The following is a 13618-nucleotide window of genomic DNA, read 5'->3' on the forward strand; positions in this document are numbered from 1 at the left end:
GGAGACACATTAACCAGTTGCCTCCCGCACAACCTCGACCAGGGCCAGGGACAAACTGCAACCAAGGTTTGTGCCCTTGTCCAGAATTGAACCTGCGACTCATTGATCTGTGGGCCAATGCTCTACTGCTGAGCCAAACTGGCCAGGGCAATAATATGGATTTTATCTTTCATTTTGTTTATGTGGTATATCACATTTATTGATTTGCAAATATTGTACCAGCCTTGTATCCCTGGGATGAATCCCACTTGGTTGTGGTGAATAACTTTTTTGATGTATGGCTGGATGCGATTTGCTAGTATTTTTTCAGGATTTTGGCATCTATGTTCATCATGGATATTGGCTTGCAGTTTTTTTTCTTTATAGTGTCTTTATCTGGTTTTGGAATTAGAATTATGCTGGCCTCATAAAATGAGTTTGGAAGTCTTCCTTCTTTTTAGATTTTTGGAATAACTTGAGAACAGGTGCTAGTCCTTCTCTGAGTGTTCAGTAAAACTCCCTGGTGATGTGATCCGGGTCTGGGCCTTTGTTTGATGGGAGTTTCTTGATTACATCTTTAATTTCCTTTGTAGTTATTGGTCTTAAATTTTCTGTCTCTTCCCAGTTCAATTTGGGGAGACTGTGTGATTCTAGAAATGTTTCCAATTTGCCTAGATTGTCCAATTTTTTGGCATATAGTTGTTCATAGTATTTTTTAACAATCCTCTGTATTTCTGTGGTGGCAGCTGTTATTTCTGCCCTTTTATTCCTGATTTTGTTTATTTGGCTCCTGTCTCTTTATTTCTTGATGTGTTTGGCTAAGGGTTTATCTGTTTATCTTATTTATCTGTTCAAAGATCCAGCTCTTTGTTTCATTAATCTTTTGAATTGTTTTCTTAATCTCTGTGTCATTTATTTCTGCTCTCACCTTTACTATTTCTTTCCTTCTACTTGCTCTGGGTTTTTGTGTTTGTTTGCTTTCTAGTTCTTTAAATTATAGGGTTAGATAGTTTATTAGAAGTTTTTCTCATTTCTTGAGGAAGGCCTGTAGTGCTATGAACTTCCCTCTAATAACTGCTTTTGCTGCATCCATTAGATTTTGTGTTGTTGTGTGTTCATTTTCACTGATTTCCAGTAAGTTTATTTCTTCCTTGATCTCCTAGGTAATCCATTCACTGTTTAATAACATGCTATTCAGCCTCCATGTGTTTGACTGTTTTTGATGTCAGCAGGTTGTTGAAGCCCCTTGCTATGATTGTATTGCTCTTGATTCTTCTTTAAAATATATTTTTAAAATATATTTTGGTACTCCTATATTGGATATATACATATTTACCAAGGTTATATCCTCCTGTTGGATAAATCCTTCCAATATTATGTAGTGGCTTTCTTTGTCTCTAGTTATGGCCTTCATTTTGAAATCTATTTTATGAGATATGAGTATTGCTACCTCAGTTTTTTTTTTCCTTTCCATTTGCTTGGAAAAATTTTTTCCATCCCTTCACTTTCAACCTATGTGAGTCAGTTTCATACTATTTTGATCGAAGATGATGCTTGGTACCTTTGCACAGTTGTTGAATTTACTGACTTGTTTTGTTGCCAAACATGTAACCTATCCTGGAAAATATTCTATGTGCCCTTGAGAAAATGTGTATTTTGTTGTTTTGGGGTGAGGTGTACTAAAAATATCAGCAAGTCCATATGGTCTAATGTGTCATTTAAGGCCACTCTTTCCATGATGATTTTCTATCTGAGTGATAATCCACTGATACAGTTATAAAGTCCCCTTCAATGACTATATTATGGTTAAACTCTCTAAGTCTGTCAACATTTCTTTATATATTTGGGAGCTACTATGTTGGGTGCATAGATATTTATGAGAGTTAAGTTCTTGTATTGATCCCTTTATCAGTATGAAATGCCCTTTTGGTCTCTTGTTACAACCCTTGTTTTAGTTGTTTTTTTTTTTTTTTTTTTTCTTTATTGATTTTAGAGAAAGAGGAAGGAAGAGGGACAGAGAGATAGAAACATCGATGAGAGAGAACATTGACTGCCTCCTGCATGCCCCCCACTGGGGATCAGGCCCACAACCTTCATGCCCTGACCGGGAATTGAACCAGCAACGTCTTGGTGCATGGGCTGATGCTCAACCATTGAGCCAAGCCAGCTAGGTAATCCTCATTTTTTTTAAATTCTTTTTTCTTTTTCTTGTTCTAATTGGTTGTTTTCCTCCACCATGTCTTCTAGATCATTAATTCAATGCTCTGCTTCATCTAATCTAATGTTGATTCCCCTAATATATTCTTCATTGCAGTTATTGTATTATTCATTTCAGACTGGTTCTTTTTTGTGTTTTCTATCTCCATTTTATGTTTCCTATCTCTTTGTTTGTGTTCTCACTGAGTTCATCTATTCTTTCCCTAAGTTCATTGAGCATCCTTATACCCAGAGTATTGAACTCTGTATCTGGTAGATTGCTTGTCTCCATCTCATTTAGTTCTTTTTCTGGAGTTTTGTCCTGTTCTTTCATTTGGAACATTTTTTTTTTTTTTGGTCTCCTAATTTTGGCTGACTCCCTGTATTTTTTTCTACATATAAGGTAGGTCTGCTATGTCTTTCAGTCTTGGAAGAGTAGCCTTATATAGTTAGGTGCCATGTGGAGCCCAGTGGTGTAGTCTCCCTGGTCACCTCAGCTGGGTGCTCCAGGGGTGTCCCTAGTGTGGGCTGTATGTACACTTCTATTTTAAGTGATTCTTTATTGCTATTGGCACATCAGTGGGTAAGACTGACTCTCAGAATGAACATAACAGTCTGAGGAATACAGTAGACCCAGAAACATGGAAGTAGGGCACAGACTGACATCCCTCAGAAGAGGGAGTGGGGGTGGGGTGGGGGGATGGGAAGAGATAAACCACAGAACTTATATGAATGTATGCATGACCAATGGACATGGACAACTAAGCCGGAGACGGGGCGGAGGTGGGGTGGGGTGGGGGGTGCCAATGGGGTAAAATATCTGTAACAAAAAAAGAAATTATACTGGGGAAAAAAAAAAAAGACTGACTCTCAGACTGGCTGGCTATTAAGATTAGATAAAATATTGCATGTCAGCTGACCCCATAGAGTGGGATTTACTATAATGGGGCTCTGGTGCCTGTAAATTCTGCCCTTTGGGTCTGTCACATGTGGAGCTGGTTGGATGTTGTTCTGTTATGGTCTGAAGCTGGCCACTGGATGTGTTGGTTCTGGGGACTCATGGGAACGACTCTGGTGCAGGCGCAGGTCAGCTGCTTCCTGTGCCTGGCCCATAGCCATTTGGTAGAAGCTACAAAGTGATCTACAGTTGGTTGCCACCTTTGCTGGGCTTACTGGCATCTGTGAGAGGCCAGGCTGCAAATTGAGACTGGCTGCCACTAGTGCTGGGCTTAGGACTGCTTAGTAAGAGGTATGAGGACATCAAAACCAGTCACTGTCTGTTTGGGGTTTGTGAACCTTTGAGAGATTTTAGAATATTCCTTAGCACAAGTTGAGAAAGAGCACTAGTGTGGAAAACCAGTGGAAGAGGTTTGGGTCAGTCAAACAAGTTTGGTGGAGCGGGGATCTCATGGAATCGCCAGGATAGTGTGATGGTGTTAGTCAAATTAATGGAGAGCTCTGATTTGGTGCCTGCCCGCTGAGTGGAGAAAGAACTTAGCAAAAGAACAGTGGTGTCTGCCAGCACTTCCAAGCCCAGAGAGAGTTGTCCTGACCCCTGCCCCTCCAGCCCTTCCTTGAAGCTAGTCAGTTCAGCTCCTCCTCATATGTTCCTTTTGCTTTTCAAGCTGCTTTTCCTGCACTGGATCTCTAAGTGAGTGAGTTTGTGAGTGAGTGTGTGCATGGGCCTTTTTCTTAAAAATTTAAACTTATCTTTATTGTTGAATGTATTACAGATGTCTCTCCATTTTACCCTATTAACCCCCTCCTCCACTCCTGCCTTCCCCACACTATTGTCTGTGTGCATTGGTTATGCATATATGCATATAAGTTATTTAGTTTATCTCTTCCCTCCCCATCCCCCTTCCCTTTGAGGTTTGTCAGTCTAACAACCAATTTATACTTCTTAATCCCTTCATCTTTTCCACCCATTCTCCCAACCCCCCTCCCATCTGGCAACCAACAAAAAGTTCTCTGTATCTATGAGTCTGTTTCTGTTCTGCTTGTTCATTTTGTTTGTAGAATCAATTGTTGGTAGATATGTATTTATTGCCATTTTATTGTTCATATTTTTTATCTTATTTTTCTTCAAGAAGACCCTTCAACATTTCATATATTACTGGTTTGGTAGTGATGAACGCCTTTAGCTTTTTCTTGTCTGGGAAACTCTTTATATGTCCATCAATTCTAAATGATAGCTTTTCAGGATAGTGTAATCTTTGTTGTAGGTCCTTGCTTTTCACGACATTGAGTATTTCATGGCAATCGCTTCTAGCCTGCAAAGGTTCTGCTGAGAAATCAGCAGACAGTTTTATGGAGGAGTTCCTTTGTAGGTAATTGCTTTACTCTTGCTGCTTTTAAGATTCTCTCTTTGTCTTTAATCTTTGGCATTTTAATTCCATGTCTTGGTGTGGGCTTCTTTTGGGTTCATCACGTTTGAGACTCTCTGCACTTCCTAGACTTGTATGTCTATTTCCTTCAACAAGCTAGGGAAGTTTTCTGTCATTATTTTTTTCAAATAGGTTTTCAATTACTTGTTCTCTCTCTTTTCTTTCTGGCATCCCCATGATATGAATGTTGGTATGCTAGAAAGTTGCCCCACAGTCTCCTTATAATATCCTCATTATTTGGGGTTCTTTCTTTTTCTCTGTTCGAATTAGGTGTTTTTTGCTCCCTTATATTTGAAATTGCTGATTTGAATCTCAGCTTCATCTGATCTACTATTGATTCCTTGTAAATTATTCATTTTACTTAGTGTATCATCTTTCATTTCCGACTGGTCCTTTTTTATGCTGTTGCAGTTCACACTAAGCTCACTGAGTATGCTTATAACCAGCATTTTGAACTCTGCATCTGGTAGATTGCTTGTCACCATTATGTTCAGTTCTTTTTCTGGAATTTTGTTCTGTTCTTTCATTTGGGACATGTTTCCTTGTCTCCTCAATTTGGCAGCCTCCCTGTGTTTGTTTCTATGTGTTAAGGAGAGCTGCTAGATCTCACAAGCTTAGTAAGGTGGCTTAATTTAGCAGGTGTTCTGTAGGATCCAGTAACACAGCCTCCCAGATCACCTAAGCTGGGCATTCAAGGTGCACCCCTGTGTAGGCTGTGTACACCCGTCTCTTATAGTTGAGCCTTGATTGCTATTGGCATGTCTATGGGAGGAATTTACCCCTCAGGCCAATCAGCTGGAGGGACTGGCTGTGACAACTGACCACCAAGCTCTGACCACTATGGAGGATCAGCTATGTAGGGGCCCACCCCACAGAGCAGGACTTAGTTCAGCAGCACTCTGTTGCCCACTGAGTCCAACTCTTGAGTGTGTCCCTTGTGGAGGTGGTTGGGTGGTGGTACTTGGAAGTGGTCTGAAGCTATCCACCAGATGTACTGGCTCTGGAGCATCCCAGGAGGTACAGGCTGAAGTCAGCCACCACCTGTATTCTGCCCAGCTGGCCAGCATGGGCTGCTACTTGTGCTGGGCCTGAAGGTACCCAAAAGGAGCCAAGCTGCGAATCAAGGCCAGCTCCTGCTAGTGTCAAGCTTGGGGCCACTCAACAAGAGGTAAGGGGCACACTGAAGCCAGATGCTGCTTGTTTGAGAGGTTTTAAGAAAATATGAAGCATGAGTCAATACAGGACATTCCTAAGGTAAAGCCACTGAAAACAGCTTGCGTGGGCCCATAAGATGGGTGGAGAGGGCCTCAAGGAATCACCAGGCTGGGGCTAACAGTGTGAGTTAGGTTGATGAAGACTCAGATATGGGGACCACCTGTGGGCTCTGTAGGGGAAAAGTTCATTAAAGGAACAATGGTCTCTGCCAGCACTTCTGTCTGGGAGAAAGCTGTCCCCCCCAGCTCTCACCTTGGTGCCAGGCAATTCAGTTCCTCCCTATATGTCTCTGATGCCTTTCAAGCTGCCGCCCAAGCACTAGAGCTCAGAGGGATTTCTCTTCCTGGCACTGGAACCCTGGAGACGGAGGGCCAGGTGTGAAGCCAGGACCCCTTGCTCCTCAGAGGGGACCTCCATGGCCGAGATATCCCTCCCAATTTTTATCTACCACACATGGGTGTAAGACCAGCTCATTCTGCATCTCTGCCCCTCCTACCAGTCTGCATGTGGCTTCTTTTCTTTATCCTTACTTACAGAACTTCTGTTAAGCTAGATTTCAGGTAAAATGCTTACCTGTACTGCCATCTTGCCCAGAAGTCTAACTTCCTTCATTTTAAAAATAAAAACATTCTTGGCTCCATTCTTCACTTCTCTGCTTCCACAGCTTAATGCCTCTAATTTGTGATTCTCCCATAAACAAATTCTAATAAGGCTTTGGGCCCATCATTGCACCAAACTCTTGTCCGAGTGACCAATGACCCCCATATCATTAACTCCAATGTAATCACCTGGGCCTCATCTAACTAGACTGCTTGTGACACAACATTCATAAATACTTGTTAAATAAATCAATGAACAGAAGTAAAACCTTGTTGGGAGGTTCTTATAGGAACCACAGTTAACTACTGATATCCTTTTAGCGAAGATTTTCTCTAACTGTGCAAATATCCTCACTAGGTAAAATAGAAACAAAATAAAACTCAAATATATTATTAGAAAAATTACATAAGATTTTTAAGACAAAGAATTAGTGAAATTATTAGCCAAAATAGTTTTTTTTTAATTACCTGTGGTCTTCATGTATAAAATCATTCTCTCTCTAGTCTTCAACTTCATAAATATTTAGACTTTTCCATCTGTCCCTTCCCACTCCTCTGGCCTAATTCCTAAATCACAATGATCTCTCTCTGTGTAGACACCATGTGTTTGAGAGAGAAACCCCACTGTCTGGCTAAAGCATTGGACCATTTATTCAGAGAACAGCCAGCTCCTTCCCTCAAAGCTTCAAGCACCCTGAGAATTAGGTATGGACAATGAATTCTCCACCTGTCTTATATTTTAATATCTGCAAACAAGCTGAGAAGCCAGAGAGTAAGGCAGGCATTTAGCAATTCATGCTGTTGCTCACCCAGTCTTGTCCTCAAGTTGATCACAGCTAGTTTTTCCCATTTGGAGAAAAACTGCCTCATTTTCTTGCCTTGAACCTTCCATGGCTGTCTGGTGATCCTCCAACTGTCACACCCTTTATGAAACATGCCTTCTTGAAAACATCTACCCACTGTGTCCTCCACAAAAATTAAACCTCAAAGTTTCACAAGGATCCAACTACATAAAATCCTGTGTTCCCTGTCTCCTTTAACCAACCCACACTGAAATTTTGAGATGGTATTGTTATACCTTTTTAATGGATATTAGGATGCTCTACTGCACGGAGGATGTTTCTTGACCCAAAAGAGGACGGATTGCTACCTTTTCTTTTTTTGTTGTTGTCTTATTTCCCTATTGGTTCTTTAGAAGCCCATCTTTGTCTCCTCAAATAAACTTCCCACTTTAAGCCCTATTCCATCCTCCTGTCATCCAGAATAAGCTGATGGTCTCACCATTTACACCTTCTATCATGGTGCCATATCCAAACAAGTCTCAAAAGCTCTCTCATAACACAAATAGCACAAGGGACACTAAGGAATATTGGCAGACAGAGCTGTCTCTTCATCTCTTAAAGGGAGAGCTTCAGATACTTAAAATAATGGCCTTTGGTTTCGCAATTAATCAAATTTGAGGCCAGGAGCCACTGACATATATTTCTTCCAATGCCACACTTTAGAGGGAGGAAATTTGGGGGTGGGGGGCTTCTTGGTTATCGGCAGGAGGTTCCTACTGATCTAGGACCAATCCAGCTTTAGACAGGAGAGAAGTAGGACCCTCTAGCCCTGCACTCCACTTCCATCCATGGTTACTGCTTTATTAAAGAAAACGACATATTCCTGACAACTTAGGCCACATTAGATTCTCAAGTTCCATATTTTTTCCCCTAAACATGCTCAGTTAAGCTTTCATGAAGAATTTCTTTATAGTACCATGGGCTAATTTAGAAATTCCTAAATTCCTTTGCCCATCTACCCAATAACCAAAAAGAGATGATTTCTGCTGAACTTAAGAGACTTCAAAACAATCTGATTAATAAGCAGGACCAAGGTCTTAAAACCCACCTCCTCAATAGAACACTGATTGATAAAATTTTTACCTTCTGAAATTAACCACTAATCTTTCTGCTCAATTCTTCCCCATGTGCACTCCCAGTTGGGAGCTTGCTCTGTATGTGGTGTGACCTGATGACCCAGCACCATCCTGAAGGGCATTTTGGTCACCGGGGAACAAATGACCATTATGGAACACACATATTTGTCAGCATTCAAACCTTTAATGCTTCTGCTGAAGCTAATTCCATTTTATCTTGTTCTGTCATTAATGGAGATAGAAGTAACTGGTCTAACTTAAATAACCAACCACTCACACACTCGAACAGTGTTCCGAGGTTGCTGTTTAGCTTTCTCATCTCCAAATTCTAATTTGTCCTATTTGTCCACAGTACTGAAGGAGTAAGTACACTAAATGGACATGGAGTTGAGTTTTTATTCTATTTCATAGCCAAAAGGGGCGGTTTTCTCAGTATTATTTCTGTAAAAAAAAAAAAAATCGATAAAACAGCAATAATAATTAACATAGAGACAAATAATTAACATAGAATCTGAGTCCTAAAACACACACTAAACGCCAAATTCATAAAAAATGCAAACCAAAGTAATTTTTCTTTATATGCAAGTATAACAAAGCACTCTATTCAACATGTAACCCTCCACACCCATGTCCAAGACTCCCTATCTACATTCCTTGTTTACTTTTTTCTATAGCACTTAACTTTTAATAAGTCATAAAATTAATTTTTCCCTTTTTTTTAGTGTTGCCTATCACTGAACTATAAGTTCACCTGAATTTATAAGATTTTTACAGTACTGTTTCTTTCTTGAGGACTAGAACAATATCTGGTATGTAACTGGTTCTCAAAGAGCATTTGCTGAATGAAGAAAAGTTTATTCTATCAAGTAAATTGCTATTTCTAAATCATAAATACCATGCCACTCTTCTACTTTAAATCATTCAATAGATTTCCTTCACCTTCAGAATATAGTCCATAAATGGTAGACATATTAAAACCCTTCCTCCTAATGTGGTCCTGACCATTTTCCCAACTCCTCTATATATCACCCTGGAAGCATTACACACCAACACATGAAAATATTCTCAAGCACACATGACTTCCTATCACTGTGCCTTGATGCACACTATTTCTCCTATCTAGAATGACTTGACCCCCTTACCTAACAAATGCCTACTGACCTTACAGCATAAAAAGAGTGCCATGTCTGTGAAGCCTTCCCCACACTCTCCATTCCCATCCACAATTAAATATTGCTGCTTCTATGTTCCCATGACTACCTGTGCATCCCTCCAATATTGCACTTGTCACATTGCTGTCATTATTTGTCTATTTGTCTGTCTTGCCCACTTAAGCTAAGAACACATGACACAGTTGTATGCCCAATGTCTATTATAGTAGGTGATTAATAATTGCTTCAACTGAAATTGAATCAAAAGCACTGGGAGGAGCCCAGCCAGTGTGGCTCAGTGGACTGAGCATGATCCCACACACCAAGAGATCATCAGTTCAATTCCAAGACAGGGCACATACCCGGGTTGTGGGTTCAGTTCCCAGTGGGAGCCACGCAGGAGGCAGCCCATCGATGTTCTCTCTCATTGATGTTTCTTTCTCTCCCTCTTCCTTCTTCTCTATCTAAAAATCAATAAAAACTTATTTTTTTAAAAAAAGCACTGGGAGGAGGGAAAGAGAAAAGTGCAGTTTGGGGTTCAGTTTTTTCTTTCACTTGCAAATGAAGTTTATGCTTTCCCAACACACTATCTACACAGATGTACAAGCTAAAGAGAAAGATGTAAAAAGAACAGTACATGTTTCATTACACTGGTTTTACACCAAGCCAGTAGGGCCCATTTGTCTTTGTTAATTCAAGCTATTAAAGCTGAATAATTCATACAAACTAGTATCCACTACATGTCCAAATTAGGAGGCAATAAACACTAGAAGATAATTTGAGTGTATACATTTTTCATATGGATAGAAAATTATACAGAGCAATTATAAAATCTCAATGATCACACATTTCCTATGAGACAAAGGACATATGAAAGGGAACCACACGAACAGGACTTTCTATAACTCTTTGTGTCCACCCACTGAAAACAGCCACCAAGGATTTCTGTAGATAAATGAAAACAGCGGGTCACAAAGTGAAATGCAGACACAAGAGTGAGTGAATGTGAGTACTCATGGACACTACCCTCTCATTTCTTGAAAGCAGGTGAGTCATAGCTGAATGGGAAATGCAGTAAATAGGCCTTTCCTATGTCTCCTTACAATCAGAAACTTTTTTCCCCAAAGGCCCAAAACTGTCAGAGTTATAGACAAGTGGTGGCTCACTATGCTTACACCAATATTAATGAGATTTAAAATGCATTACAGGCATTTGCTTATCAGTCCTCAATAGTAGGCCAAATTATGCCCAGCCAGTGAAAACCGCTGAGATCAACCATGGGGCTTGTTCAACTCCCCAGGCTGCTGCTAATAACTCCAGAGCCACACTCCTCTCCCACTGTAATCTTTTAACTTCCGGTTAGTACAGATCATGTTGCCAAGCCCACAGTCTTGCATGAACAAATCAAAAGGGAAATTTGAGCCTATTATAAACTAGACAGTTGTAACTAACAACATACTCTTTTGGCACATGGCTTGTGGGGACAGGAAAGGAGGGAAAAAATAGAGATGTTCCTGGAGACAAATAAATAAGCACAGCTTTTTTTCTTTTTTACTATTGTTTTTAACAAACATATTTGCTGCAGCAGTATGCAATGTCTCTCTTTATTTGCAAGTGACAATTAGTAAGGACTTACTGAGCTAAAGAGACAGAATATTTCTTTAGGATCTTGGAAGTTGAAGGGTTGAAGCTCTTTTTCTAACTGTGGTTCTTTTCCCCTCAGCATCCATAGTATGAGACCCATGGGACCAGTGTGCTGAAGTGCTTTCCATAATAATGAATGTTCATTGAATAAAGGAAATACACATTGGCAAAAAGTTGCTATTAATTGAGTAATACTTAAGAGATGAATGAGGAATGTGTTAATCACAACAGAAATTAAAAAGTATTCAGTTTATAATGAGCATCAAAAAATTGGGTCAGCCATTCTGTTGGAACCCATTGTCACCTTATTGCCTTGACCCTAGATCAAAGATGTTTTAAGACATTAGTATGTGTAGAGGCCATCAGTCTAGGTGTAATATGCACAACCTGAGGCTGCAGCTGTGATATAAGCTTCTCTATGCCCACAGTCCCCAGCCCCTGCCTACCAACAGACTTGTTCTACTGTGATCTGTAGAATGTGCTTTGCCTGCAGCTGACCCAGCTCATGTAAATATCTGCATTTCTGCTTGCCCTATACTACTCAAGGTATCTTAATTCTATAAACCAGGAAATTCTATAATTCAAGGACACTCCAGGACAGAAGGAGGCAGCCTCTCAGAAGGTCTACAAAACCACAGGTAATGATGAAAAGGAGCTTGCAGCAGAGTGCTTCACCTTCTTCTGCAAAGGGAAAAGCTCCATCCTCAGTGACAGGAGGCCTAGAAGATATTCACAGAATGCTAAAGACTCTCATGTTGGAAGGAGGCTTGGATTGGGTGGAATGGGCACAGGCTTTCTCAAGCAGGCAGTGCTCACCCTGGGGCACAAAGGCCTATACTGGTTTCTGCATAGCCTTGTACAAGTTAGTTTCCTATTCTTCAGCATCTTCTTCAGACTCACCAATTATGCTGCATGAAATAAGTCAAACAGAGAAAGACAAATACTATATGTGGAATCTAAAAAATAAAAAATAAACAAGATTAACTGTCAGAGACCACCGGCAAGCCTGCAGGAGAAGATGAGTATCTGGGTGCTTTGTGCCTTGGGCCCAGATTGAAGTCATTGGTCACTGGGTTTCGAGGCTCTGGGGTCAGAGCTGTGAAGGCAGCTGCCTAGCTAGGCCCCACTGCTAAATCATTAATCTGAGCTAAAGAAACCATTTTCTTCAGGTAGAGTTTTCCTCTCAAAGCAGCTTTAGCCCAGAGGGAAGCAATTGATGCATCCACTAGAAATCCTCTTACGCTGCCCACGTGGAGGAATTTTCATTCAGCTGAGAGCTACAACCTGAGGCTCATTAAGTGACTGAGACAAACAGTCTGCCTGCAGGCAAAGGATCTGGGATACTTGAATCTTTGCCTGCCTTGCGACTCTACCCAGGAAAGTAAGACAGGACATTGGTGTTCAGCTTAGTCCTTTCCATACTCATTCAAACCCAGCAGAGAGCGCCAAAATCTGTGGAAACCAATACCCACTGGGAGATTCTAGTGGGTTCCAAACCCTGCTGAAACAGCAAAAATGGTAAAATAAAGAGATCCTAAATTAAAGAACAAGAGAATTCTTCAGAAGAAGAACTAAATGAACTGGAGATAAGCAAGTCATCAGATGTAGAGCTTAGAGTAATCCTTATGAGAAAACTCAACAGCATGAATAAAGATATAGAAACAATAAAAACCAATAAACTGGAAATAAAATACAACCAAGCGGAAATGAAGAATAACATAGTGGAAATAAAGAACACATTGGAAGAAATAACAAGCAGACTAGAGAAAGCCAAGTAGCAGATTAGTGAATTAGAAGACAGGGTAGAAAAAAATCACTCAATCTGAAAACCAGAAAGAAAAAAACAAGACAGTTTAAGAGAGCTGTGGGATAACATGAAACAACAACATCTGCATCATAGGAGTACCAGAAGAAGAAGAAAGTGAGCAAGGATTAGAGAATCTAGTTGAAGAAATAGTGGCAAAAACTTCCCTAACTTGGTAAAGGGAAAAAGCATACAAGTTCAAGAAGCACAGAGACCCCAAGCAAGAGGAGCCCACACCAAGACACATCATAATTAAAATTGCAAAAATTAAAGACAAAGGGAGAACTTTAAAGACAGCAAGAGAAATGCAACAGGTTACCGAGAAAGAAGCCCCCATAAAGCTGTCAGCTGATTTCTCAACAGAAACACTACAAGTCAGAAGGGAATGGCATGAAGTATTCAAGGTAATGAAAAATAAGGATCTGAATCCAAGACTACTCTATCCAGCAAGTCTATCATTCAAAATAGAAGATAAATAAAGAGCTTCCCAGACCAAAAAAAAAAAAAAAAGGCTAAGGAAATATATTAGCACCAAACCAGCATTGCAAGGAATGTTAAATGGACTGCTGTAATAAGTAGAAAAAATAGAGAAACAAAGGAAAATAAATAAAAATGGCAATAAATAAGTACATATCAATAACTTTAAAGATAAATGGATTAAATGCTCTAATCAAAAGACACAGAGGAAATGAATAGATAAGAAAGCATGACCCATATATATGTTG

Source organism: Molossus molossus, unplaced genomic scaffold (genome assembly GCF_014108415.1).
Source record: "Molossus molossus isolate mMolMol1 unplaced genomic scaffold, mMolMol1.p scaffold_m16_p_6, whole genome shotgun sequence".
Lineage (NCBI taxonomy): Eukaryota > Metazoa > Chordata > Mammalia > Chiroptera > Molossidae > Molossus > Molossus molossus.